Here is a 10,532-nt window from a genome sequence, read left to right on the forward strand (position 1 = left end):
GGATATAAGGCTTGTCGAGGTTCAAACAAGTTGAAAGCGGAAACTGACTAGTAAAATTTAAATGACTAGTAAAACACTCCTCAAAAAATCAGAAAAACGGAAGTAAGAAAAACGGAAAATTGGATATTTAGAAAAACAGAAAATTGAAAAAAAGGGAAATTAGAAATACAGAAAATCGGAAATCAGAAAAACAAAAAAATCTAAAATCATAATTTCCACGGAATCGTAAATCGGCTGTTCCGATCAACCCTATACAGCCCATTGTCAAGCGACAAAGGCCTGCGTGCCAAAACCTTAAGCCGCATACTCAGTCCCCTTGAAGATGGTCACTAGCGACGCCTTTTCCTGCCGGTGGGTTAATCGCTAGGTCAGGCGACATACACGGCGGGGTGAGTGAGACTTCCAGCGATTGTGGTACTTTGCAATGTGTCATCAGGGATGTTAAAGATCTGATCCGCTGTGTTGGTCTTTAGTCACCGCGCGACGCTATGTGATATTCGCAATTGTGCTTCTGTACACACCTGGCCGGTTGTCAGGAAAATCGCCAGGTGGGTACATAGCTTTATGCATGTTTTCCTGTGGCTATGATACAATAAATTGGGCTATAATTGTCAAATTCCAGGTCGGGACCCAGTCAATTCCTTCGATGATTTGATTTTCACCTAAACACAAATGCAGTTACACGCAGCAATTTTCTTGCTATTGCGTAAAGTCTATGATCACAAGTCGTGGTACTATGCAATTTTTCTTTGTAATTTCCATTTATTACGTCCAATCCCTACTGCCTAGTGCCATTGTCATAGATTCACAATCGCAATGTGAACCTCAACGATTGCACAAAAAAAAATATGCAGCAATGCATGGAAAATCTCATTTGTTAAATAGGGCTGAACTGCAATCATACTGCAGCATGTTTGGAACCGAGATCACAATTTGCAGTGGAAAAGAGCTCTGTCAGTAACAAAACTTCCTAAATATACAGAGCAGCTATGGCGATAAATATGTAGGAGATAATTATGTAGAATTAATATATATATATATAGTCCCTTACTTACAAACATACATACAACGTTGTCTTCAAGTACAAGATATACAGTACTGTTTTGTTCATACATATTTTTGTTATTTCACGTTACAGGATCGTATAAACTGTTGTAAATAGTTGAAAACAAATGAAAAGCACATCAGCGGTTGGTTCACACGGACGGCAAATGCGATAGTTTCAGCGGCCGACAAAATTGTGGTTTAAAAAAGGAATCTACCGCCATTCCATTTCAATGAATGAAAGCGTTATTTAAACAATGGTAATGGAAGTTGGAATTGTTCATGTAACGGTTGTGGTAGATCGCATTGTCTTGTCGCGGACGCTAAGTGTGGCGTCCAGCTTTAACTGCATTTCATACTGAAATCGATTGACAATCTATTTGCAGTAAAGGCAGCCATACGATCCCTCTCTGATTAGATTCGATCACAGAGGGATCTATCAGTTGGTCGATCTGATGGCAAATCAACCAGTGTATGGCCACCTTAACACTCAATAAAGTCTAACGGTGGCCATACACCTCACAATTTTTTAAATATCTGTTCAATTCAAGAATTGCAATCAATTGTATAATTTCAAAAATCTGACCGATGCCCCACACACCTATCAATTTTTCCTCAATTATGATAAAAATGATTGGAAACTATGAGAAAATTGCTTGGGTGTATATATTAATAAATTGACAATCTACCACACACACCATTCAATTTACATAAAAATTGATCAGAAAATCAACTTTTATCGAATAAAAACAGAATAAATTTCTTGCTTGAATTTAGAAAAAAAAAGCTTTTGATTTTTCAAGAAATCTGATCTTTTTTATCGAATTGCTGTAAAATCGGATCATTTTATTGTACAGTGTGTGGCCACATTAAAATACCGAATGCAGTATTTCCCGACCATATTTTTTTTTCGCACAGCCTTTTATGAATTGACCCCAATTGACCCCAATAATAGCAGCATTACCGGAGGCAGACCCAGTGCACACCAAAAACCGCTAGCAGATCTGCAAACCGCTAGAGGATTTTGAAGCAGGTTTCAAAGCGATTCTAGGCATGTTTAGGGCCCATTTTTGCGTTTTGAAGGAGTGATTTTTCAGCGATTTCACGCGGAAAAATCACTGAACAATGCAGTGATTTTTCAGTGTTTGCGTTTAGTGCTTCTATAGCACTGAAACGCGATCGCCGGGAAATTGCCTGAAAATGGTGCAGGTGACGCATTTTCTTTTCGTAAGACGGGCCCATAGGGTTTTATTACACTAGTGCTTTTTAAAGGCGCTAGCATTTGAGTGTTTTGCCGAAATCGCAGCAAAATGCTCAGATGTGAACGGGGCCCTACGAGACGTTTTCTAAACATGCCTAGCGTTTTTGGAGCGTGTTTGTGCAGCAGATTTCACATATTGTTACAGTAAAGCTGTTACTGAACAGCTTCGTAACAAAAGCGCCTGGAAAACCGCTCTGATCTGGCATTTTTCCCAGCGGTTTTCCATTCTCCTATACTTTACATTGAGGCAGAAACGCCTCCGAAATCTAATAAATGCTGCAGCCCGGGAGTTTGCTTTTGTGGAAAAAACGAGCCGCTCTGGTGAGCACCATCCTATTCACTTTCATTAGCCAAGCGGTTTTCCCTCTGCAAGCGTTTTGAAAAACACTCCAGACCGGCTCCGGTGTGCACCAGCCCTAATATAGAGAATCCTCCATAGACTGAATACTGGCAGGAACAATCTATACTGACCATTGTTAAGCACTGTTATTGTCCATTAGACTCACCCAATCAATCCTGAGCTTTGCTGTAATATTGACAGGTGTTTGGCTGCTCTATAGATGAGATAGGAAGAATTATTACCCATTGGTTGATTGATTGTAGAGAGAGGTAGTGTGCTCCGTCCATCCTTCCTGATCCTCAGCCGGACGGTGGTCTGACCATGGCTCACTTTCTGTCCACACAAACCCCAGACAAATCCTGGCCTTACCCCCTATTCACCAGCAGAGGGCGATGTAACACAGAGCAAAGTTCTATCTCCAGAAAAACTTCCAACATAAAATCAGATCAGAAACCACTTGCTTGCTAGGGAATATACTGTACTTGTATTATTTTACTAGAGAATATAGTCCTATTATTCTACCAGATCCCTTATTCAGTACTTGTGTAATACACTAACTAAAACGATCGGATCTTCCGAAAAAATCAAAAGCTTTTTTTTTCATTCGACTGAAAAATCCGATCGGATTTCCTGTTTTCTCCGATTTTTATCGATCCGGAATGCCGGATATTTTTATTCAATCTTTCTAAAGATTGTATGGTGTGTGATGGATTGTCAATTTATTCATATACACACCCTAGCAATTTTCTCTGAGTTTCCAATCCTTTTTATCATAATTGGGGAAAAAATGTAACATAGGTGTGTGGTACAATGGTCAGATTTTTGAAATGTTACAATCAGTCAGAAAAAGTGATTGCAATTCTTAAATTGAACAGATATTTAAAAAATTGTATGGTGTGTGGCCACCTTTAGTATAGTAGTTGAACCGTTATCAATAAAAACTTTTTTTCCATTATTTGGTGTGAATCATTTGAAGAGGTAAGATACCTCGATTTAATTATTTATAGTGGCCCAAAAGTACAGATCATTGAACATGATACACTGGGCTCCTCCCACAATTCCTATTGTTTAGGACAGGGGTAGGGAACCTATGGCTCGGGAGGCAGATGTGGCTCATTTGATGGCTGCATTGGGCTCACAGACAAATCAGTAGGGGTTGATTCACTAACCTACACAGCTCAAGCAGCACAGCTTAGTGTGGCAGCGCAAGTACAATTTTCAGAGTCAGCACACTACTGATGTAGCACTACTAACTTACTCGCACTCCCCTCAGAACTAACAGCTGCTCCAATTGTCCTTCTCTGGACCCTGTAAGGTCCAGTGACTTTGTAGGATGCGATCCCTGCACTTTGGCCCAATAGGCTGCCTACAAAGTGAATCAACCCCTAAGTCAGCGAGTTAATTGTACAAGCTGCTAAGGCCCCTTTACACCATGCAACATGAGAGTTTGATCCTACTTGCGATTGGTAAATCCATCGAAATAAAAAATGCAATCGAATACGGTAAACGGCGGAATCGAATGTTCCTTTGCGGTTATTAGGTTGATTTCGACCAAACTCTCGAACGAGATGGAATCGGACAGGTTGGATTTTATCTGATTATTGAATGCGACAGCCGCAAATAAACCGATAAAGTTGATAAATCGGTCGAAATTGGCAGAAAAAAACGCATAGCTTTAGTTTGATTGGGTCTTTGATCACACCATCGAAGAAGATCATGCGATCGGAAGTCAAATCACATAAAAAATCTCATGGTGTAGAGGAGGTTTTAGTCGGTATTTCTCCTGTCTGGCTCTCGGGGGAAATTGCTGATGTTGCTGAAACCCAAGAGAAGCTGAAGACGTGTCTGACACTTCCGCTTCCTGGAGGATCAACTGTATACACATCACCATGGCAACAGGGACGCGAGCCCTCCGCTGCACATGCCTAGTTTGAAACATATTGTATGGCTCTCATGGAATTACATTTTAACCACTAGAGGACCGTAGTGTTAAACCCCCCTAAAGACCAGGCCAATTTTCATGAAATTGCCCCCTGTAGCTTTAAGGCCAAGCTGCAGGGCCCCACAACACAGCACACAAGTGATCCCCCCACCCCCCCTTTCTGTTGGTGGAGTCTGATCACCCCCCAGATGTCTGTTTATTTTTTTATAAATATTTTTATCTTTTATTTTCAATTTAAAAATGGTTATTTTTATTTTTTGGGGGCCAGCCAATCAGTGTTACCGGCTGTGATAAGCTTCAGCCAATCTGGAGGGGACAGCTGCCTTAGATCGCATCGCTGTACCCAGTAAATAGACATCGGTTTAGGCGTCTAACAGTCTCCTAGGCTAGCGGCAATCGCCGCTGGGAGACTGAAGGCGGGGTCATTCATGCGGAGATGCGCGCAGCCTGCAGGTAATCTCTTGCAGTAGCCGGCCCCAGGACTTGACGCCAATTGGCATTAGGCGGTCCTGGGGCTGCCGCCGCGGTCACGCCCCTTAGCGTGACGCGGTCTTTAGGTAGTTAAAATATGTGGCATTTATGACTCGCTCAGCCCAAAAAGGTTTCTGACCCCCTAGTCCAGGGACGGATCTAGACCAAGTTGCGCCTGGGGCAAGAGACTCGCCTGCCCCCCCCCCCCCTAGATCCGTCCCTGCCCTAGTCTAGTGTCCAGGCACCTCCTTTGGAGGTGATAGTCTATCCAACTCTGTAGTTACCTACAATTAGGATGAACTCAATGAGGGCGACCAACAAGGTTCTAGAGGATCTTCCTGTTCTTCCTTGAACACCTAACGATACTACACCACTTGGCTCTTGGTTTTCCTACAGGTACCAGGAGTCCTACTGACCGCTTTCAGACTGCAAACCAGCGTTAGCGATGCAGTGCGCAGCAGCCAATGCAAAGCCAAACATGCCGCAACAGCACTGTGTTTCCTGCCTGACCACTGGCCAAGCAGGAAGTGGCACGCGTTTGATACGCACTTGCCGTCACTTCCTGCTTCGGATATGCAGAAGCGTATTGTTAAAATACGCTTCTGCGCATGCGTGCTGCGACGCCATCGTGTTTAAGGAAACACGCGCCGCCATAAACTAACATGACTTCTGAGATGAAGCAGATCGCCACAAGTCGATGCGGCACCGCAGCGGTAACGCAGTTCTGGACCAGCGTTGGGGATGCGCCGAAAACATCACTTCCGTTCACGACGTACTGCGGAAGTATGAGAGTCTCCGTAGACTTTCATTGCCCGGCTGTGGTAAAAAGAACACACTGCACCACCGCGGTGTGAGGGCCCTCTGGAATGAATGCAGTAATGCAGGTCTATGGCGATGCGGTAAATGTTGATGTTGATCACGGAAGCCACACGGCGTGAAGAGTGACAAAACTTCAGTGATGTACTTCCTGCCCAGTAGTGAGTATGTCACTGAGCGGGGGGCGGCGCTACGCATATAACCCCGCCTGTGCGCTCTTCTGCAGGGAAATGTGCACAAGGGGAATTGTGCAGTGCAGTCATCCTACCCCAAGCTCTCCTGCCTAAAAATCTGAGGCTTAAAGAGGAACTCCAGTTAAAATAATGTAATAAAAAAAAGTGCTTCATTTTTACAATAATTATGTATATAGGATTTAGTCAGTGTTTGCCCATTGTAAAATCTTTTAAATCCCTGATTTACATTCTGACATTTATTAAATGGTGACATTTTTACTGCTGGCAGGTGATGTAACTGGAAGTAGCTGCTGCATGCTTTTTTGGCAGTTGGAAACAGCTGTAAACAGCTATTTCCCACAATGCAGCAAGGTTCACAGACAGGAAACTGCCAGGAGTACCACGGTACTCAGAGCTTCTTGTGGGAGGGGTTTCACCACAATATCAGCCATACAGCGCCCCCTGATGGTCTGTTTGTGAAAATCATTCTATTTCTCATGTAAAAGGGGGTATCAGCTACTGACTGGGATAAAGTTCAATTCTTGGTCGGAGTTTCTCTTTAAAGGACCACTATCGCGAAAAAAGTAGGTAGTTAAAATCTGACAGAACCGACAGGTTTAGGCCAGTCCATCTCCTCATGGGGGGGTTCTCAGTGTTTTCTTTGTTTTCAACAGCATTTTCTGAACAGCATTTTAACTGCTAAAATAGTAAGATGCCAGCCGGCCCCCCTAATCACTTGCACACTATTTTGTCAGTTAGACTTTACAACTGCTGTTCAGGAAATGCTGTTGAAAACAAAGAAAACCCTGAGAATCCCCCATGAGGACATAGGACTGGCCCAAAACCTGTCGGTTCTGTCAGATTTTAATTGCCTACTTTTTTTTGCGATAGTGAAATAGCCCTTTAAGGAATAGGGAACCCCAGAAAACAGTGGGTTGTGTCGGTTGCATTTTATTTTGCCACTTGTCACAGATTCCTTACTTAGGATTGACATGTGCGCAGCTGTAGTTAGCTCTGTAGTTAGTATAGGATATGATGGGAGTGGCTGGAGAGAGGTACTCCTCTCTCTCATCTTATTGTTTGCATGCGGCACCTGAAATAGTAACAAGAGGTCATGTTGCAGCTGATTGTTTACACTCAGCACGCTCTCTCTTGTCTGGCTTCAGTGAGGCCTGGCCGACACTCAGTAACAGCCAAGGAGTGATTCTTCACATGTTCCCCCAACCCATAAATCACAATCTACGGGGAGGGAGGGGCTGTTATTCTTTCCAGGGAACAAAACTCATAATCAGCTATTACACCGAACACAAAAACTCCCCAACACACCTCAGAATCAGAATACCTCCCATTGTCTGCTGTCTCTGAAAGGGAAGAATCAGCTTCACTCCTCAGTAACTCTGAATTGCTCCACATGACAGATATAGCTCGGCCAGAATTCACACCTATCCTGGCTAACAATACGGCTGGTATTTGTGGTGCAACGGCACCTGGGCTGGATGACACCGCACAGGAGACTTACCTAAGTACAGGCCCAGGTTTACATCACAAGAGCCTATGGGCACAGATGTCCTGGCACCCTAGACTCCGCCCTCCATGCATGCAGGCCCAGGTTTACATCACAGGAGCCTATAGGCACAGATGTCCTGGCACCCTAGACTCCGCCCTCCATGCATGCAGGCCCAGGTTTACATCACAGGAGCCTATAGGCACAGATGTCCTGGCACCCTAGACTGCACCCTCCATGCATGCAGGCCCGGATTTACCTCACAGGAGCCTACAGGCACAGATGTCCTGGCACCCTAGACTCTGCCCTCCATGCATGCAGGCTCGGATCTACCTCACAGGAGCCTATGGGCACAGATGTCCTGGCACCCCTAGACTCCGCCCTCCATGCATACAGGCCAGGATTTACCTCACAGGAGCCTATAGGCACAGATGTCCTGGCACCCTAGACTCCACCCTCCATGCATGCAGGCCCAGGTTTACATCACAGGAGCCTATAGGCACAGATGTCCTGGCACCCTAGACTCCGCCCTCCATGCATGCAGGCCCGGATTTACATCACAGGAGCCTATAGGCACAGATGTCCTGGCACCCTAGACTCCGCCCTCCATGCATGCAGGCCCGGATTTACATCACAGGAGCCTATAGGCACAGATGTCCTGGCACCCCTAGACTCCGCCCTCCATGCATACAGGCCAGGATTTACCTCACAGGAGCCTATAGGCACAGATGTCCTAGCACCCCTAGACTCCGCCCTCCATGCATGCAGGCCCGGATTTACATCACAGAAGCCTATAGGCACAGATGTCCTGGCGCCCTATACTCCGCCCTCCATGCATGCAGGCCCAGGTTTACATCACAGGAGCCTATAGGCACAGATGTCCTGGCACCCTAGACTCCGCCCTCCATGCATGCAGGCCCGGATTTACATCACAGGAGCCTATGGGCACAGATGTCCTGGCACCCCAGACTCCTCCCTCCATGCATGTAGGCCCGGATTTACATCACAGGAGCCTATGGGCACAGATGTCCTGGCACCCTAGACTCCGCCCTCCATGCATGCAGGCCCGGATTTACATCACAGGAGCCTATAGGCACAGATGTCCTGGCACCCTAGACTCTGCCCTCCATGCATGCAGGCCCGGATTTATCTCACAGGAGCCTATAGGCACAGATGTCCTGGCACCCTAGACTCCGCCCTCCATGCATGCAGGCTCGGATCTACCTCACAGGAGCCTATGGGCACAGATGTCCTGGCACCCCAGACTCCTCCCTCCATGCATGTAGGCCCGGATTTACATCACAGGAGCCTATGGGCACAGATGTCCTGGCACCCTAGACTCCGCCCTCCATGCATGCAGGCCCAGGTTTACATCACAGGAGCCTATAGGTACAGATGTCCTGGCACCCTAGACTCCGCCCTCCATGCATGCAGGCCCGGATTTACATCACAGGAGCCTATAGGTACAGATGTCCTGGCACCCTAGACTCCGCCCTCCATGCATGCAGGCCCGGATTTACATCACAGGAGCCTATAGGCACAGATGTCCTGGCACCCTAGACTCCGCCCTCCATGCATGCAGGCCCGGATTTACATCACAGGAGCCTATAGGCACAGATGTCCTGGCACCCTAGACTCTGCCCTCCATGCATGCAGGCCCGGATTTACATCACAGGAGCCTATAGGCACAGATGTCCTGGCACCCTAGACTTCCCCCTCCATGAACCTACAAACACCTGCCTGACCCAGCTGTCACTTTTCCCTTACTTCTGTTGCCCTTCATAGGATGTTACTGGTGCCCCTTAGTATTACGTAGCCAGAAGTACCCTCAGTATTAGGTAGCTAGAGGCCTCGATTCATCATTGTCTTTGCGATAGCTTTTTCCAGTTCGTTAAATTACCGAATTCAAAGTTTATCGATTTCTAGTTGTATTCATCAAGGATTTTCCGCATTCGGTGTGAAATTGATAACAATGCTGTAACCATTCGGTAACGTGTTGATATTTCCATTTTACAGCAGTAATTTAAAACAAGGCCATAAGATTCCCGTGGAATTGTGGGTAAAACGGCAGTCCTTTGAACACCACGTAGCAACATTCCAAATAGGGCTTAACACCTGGACCAGGATTCTGGAAGTGGCTTGGGACAATCCCACAATTTCGCCAGCTGCAGCTTGATAGGAGACTTTTCTGAAAAAATGTAGTGCAGCTAGCAAATTAGTTAAAGAGACACTGAAGCGAGAATAAATCTCGCTTCAGTGCTTATATTCAGCAGAGGCATGTGTGCCCCTGCTAAAACGCCGGTATCCCGCGGCTAAACGGGGGTCCCTTACCCCCCAAATCCCCTCCGTGGTGCCCGGGGATCTCTTCCTGATTGAGGCAGGGCTAGTGGCCGCAGCCCTGCCCCACGCGCGTCTGTCAGCGTGTATCTCCGCCTCTCCCCCGCCCCTCTCAGTCTTCCTTCACTGAGAGGGGCGGGGGAGAGGCGGAGATCCGCTGCTGATAGACCCGACTGGAGGCAGGGCTGCGGCCATTAGCCCTGCCTCAATCAGGAAGAGATCCCCGGGCACCACGGAGGGGATTTGGGGGGTAAGGGACCCCCGTTTAGCCGCGGGATACCGGCGTTTTAGCAGGGGCACACATCCCACCCCAGCCGTTACACACTGATTGCTATTAGACTAAGAGGTGCCCCAGGGCCCCCAACACCTTCATCTCTTGTTATCTGGCTTGACTTGTACCCACTATTCCTCTTAACATGTGTAGCAATTTTGGAGACAATAGCATGTATGGGGGCGTTGCTATTCACCACTAAAATTGGCACAAAATTATGTGAAAACTGTGAAATTACGACTGATTCCACAAAGTCAATTTCATTTACAAATCGTATTTACGTATGGGTGTAATTGTGAAATATTACGTGATAATTTGCGTAATTAGCTATTACTAATCGTAGGTGGAAACTCCGCTTTCACGAATTTCCACG

This window comes from Hyperolius riggenbachi, chromosome 10, assembly GCF_040937935.1.
Source record: "Hyperolius riggenbachi isolate aHypRig1 chromosome 10, aHypRig1.pri, whole genome shotgun sequence".
Lineage (NCBI taxonomy): Eukaryota > Metazoa > Chordata > Amphibia > Anura > Hyperoliidae > Hyperolius > Hyperolius riggenbachi.